The 15833-nt window shown below is 36.6% G+C and overlaps 1 pseudogene across 1 annotated transcript; it reads right to left on the bottom strand.

Annotated features, from left to right (window-relative positions):
* Positions 1-3309: 3309 nt before the first annotated feature.
* Positions 3310-4618, bottom strand: LOC113624611 (NEDD8-conjugating enzyme UBE2F-like; annotated as a pseudogene). Its single transcript, XR_003434403.1, has 2 exons — positions 4400-4618; positions 3310-4358 (listed from the first exon to the last, which is right to left on the bottom strand). The product of XR_003434403.1 is annotated as an NEDD8-conjugating enzyme UBE2F-like (transcript).
* Positions 4619-15833: the final 11215 nt, after the last annotated feature.

Genomic DNA, 15833 nt, shown 5'->3' with positions numbered 1-15833 from the left:
ACACAGTACTTAGTTGTCTATTTATTTGTCTTTATTTCATATATTACTTAAATTCCCTGAGGGCAGTAACAATATCTAGCTCATTTCTGAATCCCTCTGTCTAGCTGAGCACCTAGCACTTGGTAGCACTCAAAAACATTCAGGGAGTGAAGAAAAGAAGGAATGCAAACTGAGCAATTATCTATAACACGCCTGTGGCTCAGGAGAGAAGCTAGAGCTGCTGATATATATTTATAAATCTTCTGTGTAGAACAGGTAGTTGAAGCTTTATGAGTGGATGAGATCACTCCGGGAGAATGTAAATAGCACTGGTTCTCAAATCTGGCTATACTTTAAAATTACCTACGGAGCTTTTAAAAAAATAAAAACACCCAGGATCTACCTGAGAAATTCTGAAGCAACATCTCTGTGGTGGGGGGCAGGCAATCCTGTTCTGTAAAATCTCCCCAGGTGATTGTAATGCAAAGTCAGAGTTAAGGAATACTGTACTGGTGAGTTTAAAAAAAAAAAAAAAATTAAAGATGTCACCTGACTGCAAAAGCCTTTAGAGTAAAAAATATCTAAAGATCAGGATAAGAAAGAGTATAAACAAAAAAACAAACAATGAACAAAGAGCATAAAAATTTTAAAAATCAAACAAGCAGATAAATAAATAAGAAACTGAGAAAGGTGACTCAGAAAGGTAAGAGATCCAAAAGCTGTATTGTCACAGATGCCCAGAGAGGACAGCATCTGAGAAGGAAGAATTGTGTATAAAGTGTAAAATGCCAGACAGATTCCCTGGATGTTAAAACCTAAAAAGCAGAGAGAAAGACAGACAGAGTTAGGAGTTCAATGACATATAAATCATAAGAAATACTTATTATAAAGTATTTTCAAGGAATTAAGTCAATGTGTATTGTAATTTTTTAGGATATAGTCATTCATTATTCCATAATGTTCCTGTACAAATGTTCACAATAAAAACATATTGTAATATGATATAATCCTAAAAATATAATGTAATCCCCCAAATAGCATGAATCACCTTCTATGTAATCAGAAACTAATCTGCTTTATATTGTGTGTAGGTAAACAGTTCTAAAGCTATGGGAACAAAGAGAAGGGAACTAACCTGTTTCTTATTTTTCTACTGTGTAAGACAAAAATGCTGCTTTGCATGTATTTTTATCAGATCAGGACTATCTTATTTTGCTATTACCTCAACTGTAAATACCAGGATTTTCCTGATCAAGGTATCTTGTTGCTATTACTGATTCCAAAACCAGATAATGTAAGTAAGAAAGTGTAGTAAATCGTCAACTTCTAACTGATTAAAAAGTAATTACTATATAAGCCAAGATACAGGCTCTAAACTAATTTGTCTCTTGCAGAAAGAAGATACTATCAGATCCCAGTAAAACTCTATTCAAATAACTTTGAAAGCCTATTTTAAGGCACAACATGCAAATTACAATTGTTTAGGGTTAATACATTTTTTATTTGTGTACATTGCTTTGCACAAAATTAGAAACTCAGAGCATAGTTGGATGAATTTATAGACTCAAGAATGAGATAGATATGTATATTTTATAGCCCTAAATTGTGGTTCCCAATCTTTTGATTTGGATGATATCTTTACTTATGTCACATATTAAAGGTACAATGCCTTTATTTGTTGGTCTGCAGACAATGGAATGCTTATACTAGATTCTGTGAACTCCTTACCAAAACACTGGGTCCAGTGGCTCACAGATTGAGAAACTCTGTGCCAGCAGCCAGCGGAATTTGTTTCACCCTGAAACTAAATCTGTTGTCCCAAAAAGAACATTTTTGGTGGACAAATATATGAATAAAACTTTGAGACCTTTAAGACTTGTATTTAAACTTAAGATTTTAACTATATACCATGCATTTCTGAGTTTTCTAAGAGAGTATAGCTGCAGATTTCTTATGATTTTTCAACAAAATCAATCTTCTTACTTCTATTTTGTCTCAGCTGCTTAGAATGAAAATTCAGTTATATGTAAACTATCCCTTTATGAAAACCAAGGAAGGATTAAAAAAGTATAAATAAAGAGTCTCAATTCCACAAACTGATTAGGTACCAGACACTTCTACTTGGCTTTGGGTTCTCCCTCTTGGGAAAAATAAATCTCTCTCTCTCCCTCTCCCTCTCTTTCCCCCCATTCCCACCCATCCCTCTACAGACATCATTCCTTTGTTTACTCTCCTTTGCAGTATATCTCCTTGCTACTTTTTATTCATTTCTTCCCATTCTCTTTGATCTCACTCCAGTAGGACGGCAGTCTCTATTCATCTAAAACAAAGCTTGTCAAGGTCGTTAGTGGCCACAATGTGACTAAACTCAGTTTTCACCATATTCAACCCTTTAGTACAATTTAATGGTTCCATTCTCTTGACTCACTTTCTACAACTGGCTTCTGAGACACCACCCTGTCTCTTTCCCAGTCTCCTTTCTGATTCTCCATCCTCTTCCTCTACACTTCAGAATGTCCAGGTTTAGTATATCAAACTGCCTAATCAAAATTTCCCCGGATGTTTAGCTTGCCTTAAAAAAATGTAACAGGTTCAAAACCAACCTCTTGATATTCCCCACCATTAATAAAAGAAGGTTTTTCTTTAAAAGAACTTTCCCTTACTTTAGGAGCTCAAGGCAAACCTCCTGATATCATCTGTGGCTTATCTGTTTCTCTCATACCTCACATCATATGCACCATCAAAATATATCCAGTATCTGATCCATCCTCACCAACTCCGAGATATTATTAGAGTTCAACCAACCATTATTTCTTGCTTCTATCATTGCATTATCTTATTCTATTTCTCTGCATTCACTTATTCCTTAAACTATTTTTAAATGTTTTTGATTTACTTAAATCCCTCCAAAATATTCTTATATCAAAGTAAAATCCAGTGTCTTTATAATTGCCTATAAAACCCTAAATGATCTGTTCCCCCATTCCACTTTATGCCTTATATCCTTCTGCACTTTTCCTTGTTACCTGCTCCAACCATGCATTCTTTCCTCTGCTGGTATTTTCCCAATATACATGCGTTCCATCCTGGTCCTAAATGTCCATCATTATTTTTGGATACTCAGCATATTTCTGTAATATTTTCTCCCACAGGCATTGGCATCTAAATGATGTGCTTTAACTGTCATCCAGACAACTGAATAGCATCAACTTCTCATCTTACCTCTTCATTCTTACCAGTTCTTACCAGCCCATTTGCTTGATACTGCCTTGGAAATATGAAGGTATAGAAATTATTAGCAATGCTTTTGGCAGTCATTTTTTTCTTTCATATTTTCTTTGTATTTCTCTTCAATAGTTGCTTGACTCAACATCCTTCTGTCTGCTCTATATAATGAAAATACAAACTAAATTGAGAATAGAAAAAAATAATTAAAGCACTAAATCATACAAATTACAAATGTTCCAAAATATACTTACATTAAATAAAATACGCATTTCAGTAAGTGATCTACAGTGAATGGTTATGCATTTTAGGAAGCTTCACGACATCTAGTCAAGGCTAACATTTGTGGAAGGAACTAAGAGAATTTGCATCCAATCACAGTTGGTAGTGGGTTCCTGATTGCCAATCTGTGAGCTACACTGAGCACATTATTAGCATGACCTGTGCAGGGAACTGACTTTGGGAGAAGGGAAAGAAGCAAGCTCTAGCCTCAATTCTGAGTTCATTACAACTTCTCGAGAATCTCACCATCAGCCTATAGAGTACAGTTGCAAAAAAGTAAGCATGTTAAGGTAAGGGGACAACTCTTGAGAACTCCAAACACATTCTCTTGCTGTACTTATGTAGAACTCTCCATCTACAATGGGCAGTCATTAAGAGGTTCTTCCTCAGGACAACATAGTCACAGGACTTGAGGACCCAATGGGACCGAGGGGAGTGCGAGGACTGAGGAAGAGGCTCCCTTTTTGTTTCAGTTGGAGACAAACTTATAATGCACAGTCCACGGCGCTGCAGTCTTCTCGTCTTATCCTCTGGCATAATGTTTCATGTACTCTTTAACTTTATTCTGGAAGTCCTCCTTATCTGGCAAATGATGTTCTGCAGCTTCAATATGCAGTGGATAATCAAAATTCAAAAGATCACTTAACAAAGCGTTGAATCCCCGAACAATATCCTTCAGTGTCCTCGTGGGAGCGCAGCCGGTGCTGTCAATCAAACGTTCTCTCAGTAAACTCAGACATACTTCGCCTGTCTCTGTGATGTTGGGGTGCCAGATCCTGGTCAAGCATTTCACTGTGGGAGGCACCACGTTGTACATATCAGGAACTTCAGTATCAAACTGAAATTTTCCACCCTCGTCGTAACCCTCATCTATCAAAAAACACAAAACCAAAAAAAAAAAAAAAAAAATCCTGGGGTTACAGTTAGCTGAAAGCAATGAAGCTTGTTTGGTTGAGGAAAATGCACTTTACATGTACAAGGTAAATTAGCTTCAAGTTCTGCAATCTCTTTAACAAGTAGACTATCTCTCGCCGAAACCCACTGAGGGACTCAGAGGCTGTGGCTGACTCCCGGGAGCGACCCTTTGAGACCAACCATCATCCCGCTTCAGTGGGCTTGCCAGCGTCAGCATTACTGCCACCTTGCCCGGGAACCACAAGACTGGAGAGTCGGGGCGGCGCCCAACACCACACCCAGCCAGCGGGGGCGACACGCGACGCTCAGAGCCACACCCAGCTCTGGACGCTGGACCGGAAGTGGCTTGGCAGGCGGCGGGACCGGAAATGAGGCTGGACTCGGCTTCTCTCTTCCGTCTTGGCAGTCATTTTTAAGAGCTGAGATGAGCTCTTCCCCTCCCTGCAAAATTGACTGGAACCCTAGAAATCGGTAGATATAGCAATTAAAGAGTTAAACTCAGAGAAACAGTTGGTAGTAACCAGATCAATAAAATAACCTCTTCTTATTTGTACCTTACTGATTCCACAATTAAAATTCTGTAGTGAAATCTGAAGTATATAGTGACAAAATTCCACTCTTCCTGTGGTGGCCACTGTCCAAAAAATAGCTCCCCATGATCCTTATCTCCCAACATTCACATCATTGTGTAGTCCTCTCTGATATTGCTTCATGGTTTGTCTCTGTGACCTATAAAATATGACAGAGGTGATGGTGTATGAATTATAAGGCTAAGTCATAATGGAAATTGTGGCATTTGCCTCTCTTGCTCTGTCTTGGATTATGTAGTTTGGGGAAAGCTAGCTTCTGTGTCATGAGGTCACCTGGTGATCCTATGAAGAGGTCCACCCATGCTCCCTACCAACAACCCTGTGAGTGAGCCATCTTATGAACAGATCCTCTAGCTCCTATCAAGCCAGCAGATTCCTGCAGCCCCTATCAGGTCTCTCGTAAGAGGCTGTGAGACACAAACACTCAGCTAAGTTGTCATGTATTCCTAACTCATAGAAACTGTGAGATACTAAATTTTATTGTTTTAGTCCTTCATATTTGGGATTAATCTGTTGTGCAGTAATGGGTAACTAGTACACTTCTCAGAATTAATGTCTTAATTGCTAGTTTAGTGTATATCTGAATAGCCTAATAATCAGATGACTCTTCAGCATAGAAATTTAGGTGATCACCTCCCACTATAAGGCCCAAAAGGGCAGATACTCATTTTTCCAACACCCAACATTGCACACTAGACACCTGTATGTGACATAAGCTCATCCAATTTCACCTGGGACTTTGAGTCAGAAGTTATTTATACAATAAATCAAATGTGATAGAAAATAAATTCTAATAGTTGCTGCAGAGATTGCAGCAACTTCAAGTATCCTGGTGTTCCAGGGGCCACAGAGCCAGCAGCTGAACCCAGTGTCCAGTGCCAGTGGCAAAGTTACAATTTCTAGTGTTCAGCTGTGGAAAAAGAAGTGTCTTCACCCAACTGATTCAGTGGTAAGATTTGGCTGTGGTTTTCACTTTTACTTTTCCATTATCATTGCCAGTTTTCCAAGCCTGATCATCTAGAATTCCAGCAACTCTATGCATATATCAGTTAAGGTAACTGTAGCTTCTGGAATGAACTACTCAAAACTTCAGTGGTTTACAATATAGAAGTTTATTTCTCATCAACTCACTGAACTTCGACGGTGGATGGCTTGGGCTGTTTTCATCTTTATGTTCTATCTCCCCCTAAGGCTTTGTCAGCATCTGCAGTTAAAGCAAGAACAAATGGGAATGAAGAAGTATTCCATTTTAAAGCCATTCTATGAAGTGACACACATCACTTATCCTCACAATCCTAGATGAGATCCAGCTACCAGACCCACATGGATTCACAGGTGAAGGGAGATATAGTCCATAATTTGCAGCAGTTCCTCAGCAACAACTCTATCTGACAGAATAGATAGTACAAATCTGTTCCATAACTATCCATCTTTCTCACATTGTGCTATGAATATGTTAAAAAGTTTGTTTGTTTTGCTTAAATGGGCCAGAGGTAGCTTGCTTGAAACTGGGAATCCTGCCTAATACAGCTGTATTCTCAGTTACTTGATCAAAATCAACCTATAATTGGGCCACTGAGCAAAAATTACATTGAATTAACTTTTTGCATTATTGAATCCCTTATTTTTCCATAATAAATAGGTTGTTTATCAATAAATAGTTCATGAAACCCACTCTCATCTGTAACACTAAAAAAGTTCCAAGCCTCTGCTTGTGGTGTATATACTTAGAAACAAGGAAGAGCTCATAGTTATAAACCATTTGTCAGTTACAGCAACATTATATTCTAAAAACCCTGGAAGCATCTTATTTATTTTACCTCCATTAATCGACAATACCAATACCTAACACTACCATAAGCACACATTTTTTTCAGAAATTATTTCAAATAATGGGAGGTAATTTGCCCAGAAATAGTTGAGGATTATTTAATATTATATTATTTATTATATTTCCTTAGTCATGTAAATACTTATAGTTACATAATGTTTTATTGCTGTGGAGAATCTCTACAAATTATGACTACAGCTTAAAATTGTTATATTATTGTTCTTCAAATTTATTTTCTTGAAAACTAAATTATTTTTAGGAGAACAAAAAGACAAGACACAGAGTGGGAGAAAATATTTGCAAACACATAGCTGATAAAGTACTGGTATCCAAAACATATAAAGATCTCTTAAAACTCAAGAATAAGAAAACAACCCAATTGAGAACTGGTCAAAAGTTCTGAAAAGACATCTCACCAAAGCAGACATGTAGATGGCAAATAGCACATGAAAAGATGCTCAAGTTTGCTAATTATTAGAGAAATGCAAATCAAAACTGCAATAAGGTATCACCTCACACCAGTCAGAATGGCTATCATTAAAAAGTCTACAAATAATAAGTGCTGGAGAGGGTGTGGAGAAAAAGGAACCCTTCTGCTCTCTTGGTGGGAATGTAATTTAGTGCAGCCACAGTGGAGAACAGTATGGAGGTTCCTTAAAAAACTAAAAATAGAGTTACCACATGATCCTGCAATCCCATTCCTGGGATTGGAGAGAGAAAACTCTAATTCCAAAAGACATTGATACATGACTTATTTCACTTAGCTTAATACCCTCCAAATCCATTCATGTTGCTGCAAATGGCAAAATTTCATTCTCTTTTATGGCTCAGTAGTATTCCATTGTACATATATATATATATACCACATCTTCTTTATCCATTCATATAAAGTGTTGATAGACACTTAGGTGGCTTCCATATATTGGCAATTGTAAATAGTTGCTGCTGTGAACATTGGGGTGCATGTATCTTTTCAAATTAGTGTTTTTCCTTTTTTTCAGATATATACCAAGGAGTGGAATTGCTGGGTCATATATGTTAGTTCTGTTTTTAGTTTTCTGAGAAACCTCCATACTGTTTTCCACAGTGGCTGCACAAATTTACATTCTGGCCAACATTGTACAAGGGGTCCCGTTTCTCCACATCCTTGCCAACATTTGTTATTTGTGTTTTTTTTCATGCTGTGAGGTGATATCTCATTGTGGTTTTGATTTGTAGCTACCTAATGATTAACTAATGTTGAGCATCTTTTCATGTGCCTGTTGGCCATCTGCATGTCCTTTTCAGAAAAATGACTATTCAGGTCTCTGCCCATTTTTTTAATCAGGTTGTTTGTCTTTTTGATGTTGAGTTGTATGAGCTGTTTATGTATGTTGGATATTCACCCCTTACATGTCATATCATTTGCAAATATTTTCTCCCATTCAATAGGTTGTCCTTTTGTTTTATATTTTTATTGATTCCTGAAATATTTATTTGTTTGTTTATTTATTTCTGAGTAAGGATGGCCATCTCAAAAAAATACTTCAATTTAAAATAAGCTTCGCCTAGAAATTTCAGAAATTATTCATTCATAAATTTACTAAGCAAATATTTTTCAGCTCCCTAATATGTATGAGGCTCTCTACTAGTCACGATAAAGTTAATATAAAGATAAACATGTTACCTGTTCATGGAATTTAAAAACTGGTTAACAAAGAAGAATAGCTTTTACTTCCAAAGTACTTACAGACTTTTTATCCATTTGGAATGAATCAAGCTTTTAAGTAACAGAAAGCCCAGATACAGTGGCACAAACATATAGGGCTTATTTATCTCATATACAAACACTCCAGATGTAGGCAATTGCTGTCATTTCTTCAGGAGCTCAATAAAGGTGGAACTATAATCTTGGCTGTTGTCCTTGGCTTTCACTTGTGTCTCCTATGATCAGAAGATGACTAATGTAGCACCTCATTATAAAGGAGTCTTATTGCACTCATTTCAATGGAAAGATGAAAGAAAGGAACAAGATGACATCTATATAAGAAAAGCAAAAGCTCTATATGAAGCTCACAGTGTACTTCTATTTACATTTAATTGGTCTAAACCTAGATTATATTGTCACTATTGGTTAAAAGCTGATCAAGAAGATTGCACGAGTCAGATAGAATACCCTTCAACATTAAGACTAGACAATTACTAAGTACTGTTTTCTGGTGCAACTGACCAATAAAGAATTCCAAACCAGCCTGCAAAGAACAAATTTAGAGATAAATCTCAATTCTGTTGAAAAACAAAGCATTAAGTGGTATAGAGTGTACATAAAACATTTGGCAATTTATTAATCCTTATTTTGTTTGAAAGTTGTTTTAAAGGTATAATGGATATATATAGAGAGAGTACATTATATATATATATATATATATATATATATATAAAATATGTATGCAATGTGTATATTAAGCATGTACTTACAGTCAACTATAAATTATTGGCTGTAGTATTGGATATCATGAATGTAAGAATAAATAAAAGATAACTAGGTTCATTAAGTACATCACAGTGTAGTAGGGGAGACAGACACTAAAACAGGTAATTATAAGACAATGTGATCTGTACAATGTTGAATCTTCTAACAAAATGTGTCATCTCCAGATAGTATTAGAATATTATAAAGCCTTTGGTTAAGATGCCACTGGTGGTAATCCTTAAACTGGAAACCTGGGCAAGTCTGAAAGAAAAGGACTCTATTGTCATCTAGTGGCCAAACTCATGTCCTTGAAATGGTTGAGTTACCTTGGATATCATCTATCTGTAAGAAGCTTTTTTTTTTTTTTTTTAAACTGGTTTAAATTTTATTTTATTTTTTAACATCTTTATTGGAGTATAATTGCTTTACAATGGTGTGTTAGTTTCTGCTTTATAACAAAGTGAATCAGCTATACGTATACATATATCTCCATATCCCCTCCCTTTTGCATCTCCCTCCCACCCTCCCTATCCCACCCTTCTAGATGGTCACAAAGAACTGAGCTAATCTCCCTGTGCTATGCAGCTGCTTCCCACTAGCTATTTTACATTTGGTAGTATATATAAGTCTATGCCACTCTCTCACTTCGTAAGAAGCTATATTGGGGACTAAAAAGCAACTAAACACAGTTTCACAATTATTTTCAGATCCTAATACATAAAGGGGAATTAATACTGATACTCGAAAAATGATGATAATATTGCATGTATTTTTTTTGGTGGGGTTGATTTTTTTTTAACATCTTTATTGGAGTATAATTGCTTTACAATGGCATGTTAGTTTCTGCTTTATAACAAAGTGAATCAGTTATACATATACATCTGTTCTCATATCTCTTCCCTCTTGCATCTCCCTCCCTCCCACCCTTCCTATCCCACCCCTCTAGGTGGTCACAAACCACCTAGCTGATCTCCCTGTGCTATGCAGCTGCTTCCCACTAGCTATCTATTTTACTTTTGGTAGTGTATATATGTCCATGACACTCTCTCACTTTGTCACAGATTACCCTTCCCCCTCCCCATATCCTCAAGTCCATGCTCTAGTAGGTCTGTGTCTTTATTCCCATCTTACCCCTAGGTACTTCATGACCTTTTTTTTTTTTTTTAGATTCCATATATATGTGTTAGCATATGGTATTTGTTTTTCTCTTTCTGACTTACTTCACTCTGTATGACAGACTCTAGGTCCATCCACCTCACTACAAATAACTCAATTTCATTTCTTTTTATGGCTGAGTAATATCCCATTGTATATATGTGCCACATCTTCTTTATCCATTCATCTGTTGATGGACACTTAGGTTGATTCCATGTCCTGGCTATTGTAAATAGAGCTGCAATGAACATTTTGGTACATGACTCTTTTTGAATTATGGTTTTCTCAGAGTATATGCCCAGTAGTGGGATTGCTGGGTCATATGGTAGTTCTATTTGTAGTTTTTTAAGGAACCTCCATACTGTTCTCCATAGTGGCTGTATCAATTTACATTCCCACCAACAGTGCAAGAGGGTTGCTTTTCTCCACACCCTCTCCAGCATTTATTGTTTCTAGATTTTTTGATGATGGCCATTCTGACTGGTGTGAGATGATATCTCATTGTAGTTTTGATTTGCATTTCTCTAATGGTTAATGATGTTGAGCATTTTTTCATGTGTTTGTTGGCAATCTGTATATCTTCTTTGGAGAAATGTCTATTTAGGTCTTCTGCCCATTTTTGGATTGGGTTGTTTGTTTTTCTGTTATTGAGCTGCATGAGCTGCTTGTAAATTTCGGAGATTAATCCTTTATCAGTTGCTTCATTTGCAAATATTTTCTCCCATTCTGAGGGTTGTCTTTTGGTCTTGTTTATGGTTTCCTATTTTTAGGAACTTTTTTCGTTCTCTCAATGCAGATAGAAATGACTTCAATTTAAGAAACTGTCTGGGATTAAAGGAAGCTAAATGGACATGATAACTAAATTCAGTTTGTGATCTTGAATTGGATACTGAGACAATTAATGTTAGTTAAATAAGGACTGTAGATTACTTAACAGTATTATATCAGTATTAATCTCCTGGTTTAGATAATCACACTGTGGTTATATAAGACTTTAACATTTTGGGAGACTGAATGTCAGGCGTATAAGAATCCTATGACTATTTTTGTAACTTTTTGTAAGTCTGAATTTATTTCAAAATGAAGAATTAAAAAAACTGAATGATAAAAATGTAGTACAAATTATAAAAGTAGTTTAATAATGTGTCTTCTGTTTCCCTAAGCTAGAAACATATCCTATAATTATATAAGTATTATAATTTAACTATTTATATATTTTTCTCTAAAATGTACATTTTAAGTCATAGGGTCAGTGTGAAAGAAAATTTAAGACAATCTTTATAGTATTTGGTTTGTAGTTGCTGATGAAAATGATACTGTTTTTCTAAGTCTAGCCATGACGGTAGTCTTTTTATAAGAAACCACAAGTAACTATTTTATTTGTACTGCTAACTCTGATAAATTATGCTAGATTCTCAATTCAGTACTGAAAATGTCTGATGGTGCTTTCAGTTTTCTGTGGTTTCTATACTAAGATTATATCCTAACATTTCAGGGACTCACAGAGTTATTAACATCATATCACCTTAGAAGACTTTGTGGGAATCTCAGAGAATGATGTCAGCTAGGTCTGTCAAACTGGAAAAATAAAGAGGCAATGACCTGTAACAGTTCTAGCTTTTTTTGTTTGTTTGTTTTTTGTTTTGTTTTGTTTTTTTGCGGTACGCGGGCCTCTCACTGTTGTGGCCTCTCCCGTTGTGGAGCACAGGCTCCGGACGCGCAGGCTCAGCGGCCATGGCTCACGGGCCCAGCTGCTCCACGGCATGTGGGATCTTCCTGGACCGGGGCATGAACCCGTGTCCCTGCATCGGCAGGCGGACGCTCAACCACTGCTCCACCAGGGAAGCCCGGTTCTAGCTTTTAATGATATATGCTGCTGATTGACTTGTTGTCTGGAACCACCATTTAGGATGCACAGTTTGTAAGAAATCTCTGGATTTTGTCTTCTCCAGTGGACAGGTGAAAAAATGAACAAAAATTAAAAGTTATATATATGATAGTACAAGTATAGGAAGAGAGGTAATTATACTTGCTTTACACAAATCTGATAAAGCACATTAATATTATGAAATATTCCTTACTAAAAGTAATACTTTAGTCATCTAAGTGCAATTTAACATTGCAAGATAGAAAATCCAGTGCAGTCATTTACATTAACTTTTAAAAGTTGAAAAGTCTAACTCCAAAATATCAGCTAATTAGGTAGTCATTTGATGAATGTCCAGGATTTTAGTTGAAAATCAAAGAGATGATTTTTTATTAAAGATGACAGCAAATTCTTTGCCACTCCTCCTATCAAGAAATGACATGTTTTTCCTTATTTCTTCTTGTCTGGCCTTGTTACTTGTTTTAATCAACAGAATCTGGAGGCAGTGATGCTATGTAACTTCTAAAGCTGTACCTGAAGAGATTTGTGGTTTCTACTTTCACACACCTGCCACACTCCATTTTAGAATCTAACTGTAATTCTGTGAAAAACCCAAGCTATAGAGAGAGGTCCTCTCTACTAATAGGGAGGGAGACACTGCTGTCCCTAAAACTATAGGGGGAGGCCACGTAGTGAGAACTAGGGCTCTTTGCTTAACAGCCTCACCTGAGTTCCCAGACAACAGCCATTACTAAACTGTCAGACATGCAAGTCAGCCACCTTGGATGTTTCCACGTAGCTTCCAGGTGATTGCAGCCCCAGTCAAGTCCACATGCAACAGAAGATCCACCCAAACATGTTTAGACAAATCATAAAACCATGAAAGACAATAAATGACTGTTGTTGGTTTAAGGTTTGAGGTTTGTTATTCAGTAATAGATAACCAAAATAGAGTGCGTTCTATATTAACCTCCTCATCAGGGTATACAATTTCTGTGATCACAATGTCAGCTCCCAATTTAGTAGCCTCTATTATACTGCCATGTCAATTTTATTCTTCCTCAGTCTTAAAGCATTTGTCATAAAGATTTGATAACTGTTTTTCTACTATAAAATGCATTTTTCAAGACCTGTTTTTTTCAGTTCAGATAATATTTGTTGAATCTTGTTCTTACCACTAAGTTTAGTGAAATGGAAAACACTAAAAATTTATAGGACATAATCCTTGTCATTAAAAGTCTCATTATTATTATAAAGAAATAAGATTTATTTATTTAAAACAATTAAGAAGGAGTAAGGAGGTGATTGTCATTAGGGGCAAAAAGGAAATTTAAGTGAGACTGAAATATTTCTGGAAGCCTTTTGGTAAGAAGAAAACAAATGTTTAGTCTTATAAAATATGGCGAACTTGAACAGTGAAGAAAAGAAAGGTGAGGGTGCTCCAGATTGTTAGAGATCCACAGGCGAAGTTTGAAGAATGATGGCGAGTGGGAGACAGTGAGGAAACAAAGTTCACCAAAGCAGAATATAAATGTCAGATAATAATAGGAGGAAATAACCAAAAATGCAACTGATTTGTGTACAAAAAGTATGCCATTTGATTTGTTTAAATATTATACTTTTTTGTTCATAATTAAATATGTTTTTGAATGTACTGAAATGTGGCTGTTGGCCATAACCACAAATTTCCTCTCATGTAAATGAGCATGCCAGATTTTGCATTTAAAATTCAGGAAGCAGAATTTCATCATTTTACACAAGTCTAAGTTTGCAATGCATAGATTCCTGACAGCAGAAATAGAGACTGCTAGTTAGAAATATATAGAAAGTGAAGTACATAAATGATGATGAAATGCAAATATGCTGAAATTATATTATAAAATTCTCTCCTTCCTTTTTAGCTTCATTTTCTATATCTTTGACTAAAGAATATTTATCCTCCATCTGGAACAGTCATCCCCTGGTATTGTGTGGCAAAGCAAAAGGAACAATCATGAGCTCTGAGCAAGGATGTAGATGCTCATGAGCCAACAAGACTACCACCAGTGATCAGAAATATGGAAGATATTTCAGTTAAATTGCCCTTACATACAATTAGTCATAACACTACTGTCCCTCAGAATCCTGGCAAAGAATTCTATCTATTTTAGGAAAACACAATTCTATCTGAATAGGTGTATTCTTTTTCTTTCACCTTATATACTAATTGTACCAAGAGTGAGAGGTAAGCAAACCAGTTTATTACATAATCAGAGATTTGATTTTTTAAAACTCAGTGCGCTACATATTTAACAATTTTACAATTTTAGCAATTTCAAAAATATATTGACTCCATATTACCTCATTCAAAACTGCAAATATTCTTATTTTCTTAGTAAAAAATGAACACATAATCATCTTTTTATCCATTAATCATTTACTCTTACTGCTATTGTAGTAGGTGCTGGGGCGCAAAAATGAGATATGGCCCATGTGCATTAAACTCATTAGTCTATTTCTAATAGCCCAGCTCCATTTCTTAACAGTTAAAAGACATTAACACACTTCACTTTTCAATGTAAAAATGCAAGCACACAATTTTTTAGGTTGTCTGAACCCTGCAAAAACCATATTCATTTGGCTTATATCTAGAGACTTCACTTCATATATATTTATTCTTTAATCCAACACACATTTTTGAGTACTTATTTGCCAAACAGTGCTAAATGCTGAACATATAAAGATGAATAAGTTCTGGGCTTCCCTGGTGGCGCAGTAGTTGAGAGTCCGCCTGCCGATGCAGGGGACACGGGTTCGTGCCCTGGTCTGGGAAGATCCCACATGCCCCGGAGCGGCTGGGCCCGTGAGCCATGGCCGCTGAGCCTGCGCGTCCGGAGCCTGTGGTCCGCAACAGGAGAGGCCACAACAGTGAGAGGCCCGCATACCGAAAAAAAAAAAATAAAGATGAATAAGTTCTTATACTCAAGGAGCTTTTATGGTCTAATAAAATGCAGTAATGCAAATAAATACAGACAATAGGATATCAAATGTTCAACAATACAAAGTTTTACATAGAAAGAAGTAGTCCTTGCTAATCAGAGAGAGTCAGAAGATGCTTTATAAAAAGGTAAGCCTTGGGGCTTCCCTGGTGGCGCTGTGGTTGAGAGTCTGCCTGCCGATGCAGGGGACGCGGGTTCGAGCCCTGGTCTGGGGGGATCCCACATGCCGCGGAGCGGCTAGGCCCGTGGGCCACAACTGCTGAGCCTGTGCTCCGCAACAAGAGAGGCTGCAATGGTGAGGGGCCCACACACCACGATGAAGAGTGGCCCCCGCTTGCCACAACTAGAGAGGGCCCTCACACAGAAACGAAGCCCCAACACAGCCATAAATAAATAAATTAATTAATTAATTAAAAAAAGGTAATCCTTGATCTGAGTTTTGAAGGCTAATTGCATATTCAGCAGGTAAACAAGCATGGTAGATGGTTCAAAAACCTAAGCATGTTACTTTGAGGGTGATTTGCAGTTGTTTTGGTAAGATATAGAATTTAAAATTGTC

This window comes from Aethalodelphis obliquidens, unplaced genomic scaffold (assembly GCF_003676395.1).
Source record: "Aethalodelphis obliquidens isolate GAN/ISIS:26980383/991018 unplaced genomic scaffold, ASM367639v1 scaffold13, whole genome shotgun sequence".
Classification (NCBI taxonomy): Eukaryota; Metazoa; Chordata; class Mammalia; order Artiodactyla; family Delphinidae; genus Aethalodelphis; species Aethalodelphis obliquidens.
The sequence above is the reverse complement of the archived record's forward strand: the minus strand, read 5'-3'. Positions and strand labels throughout refer to the sequence as shown.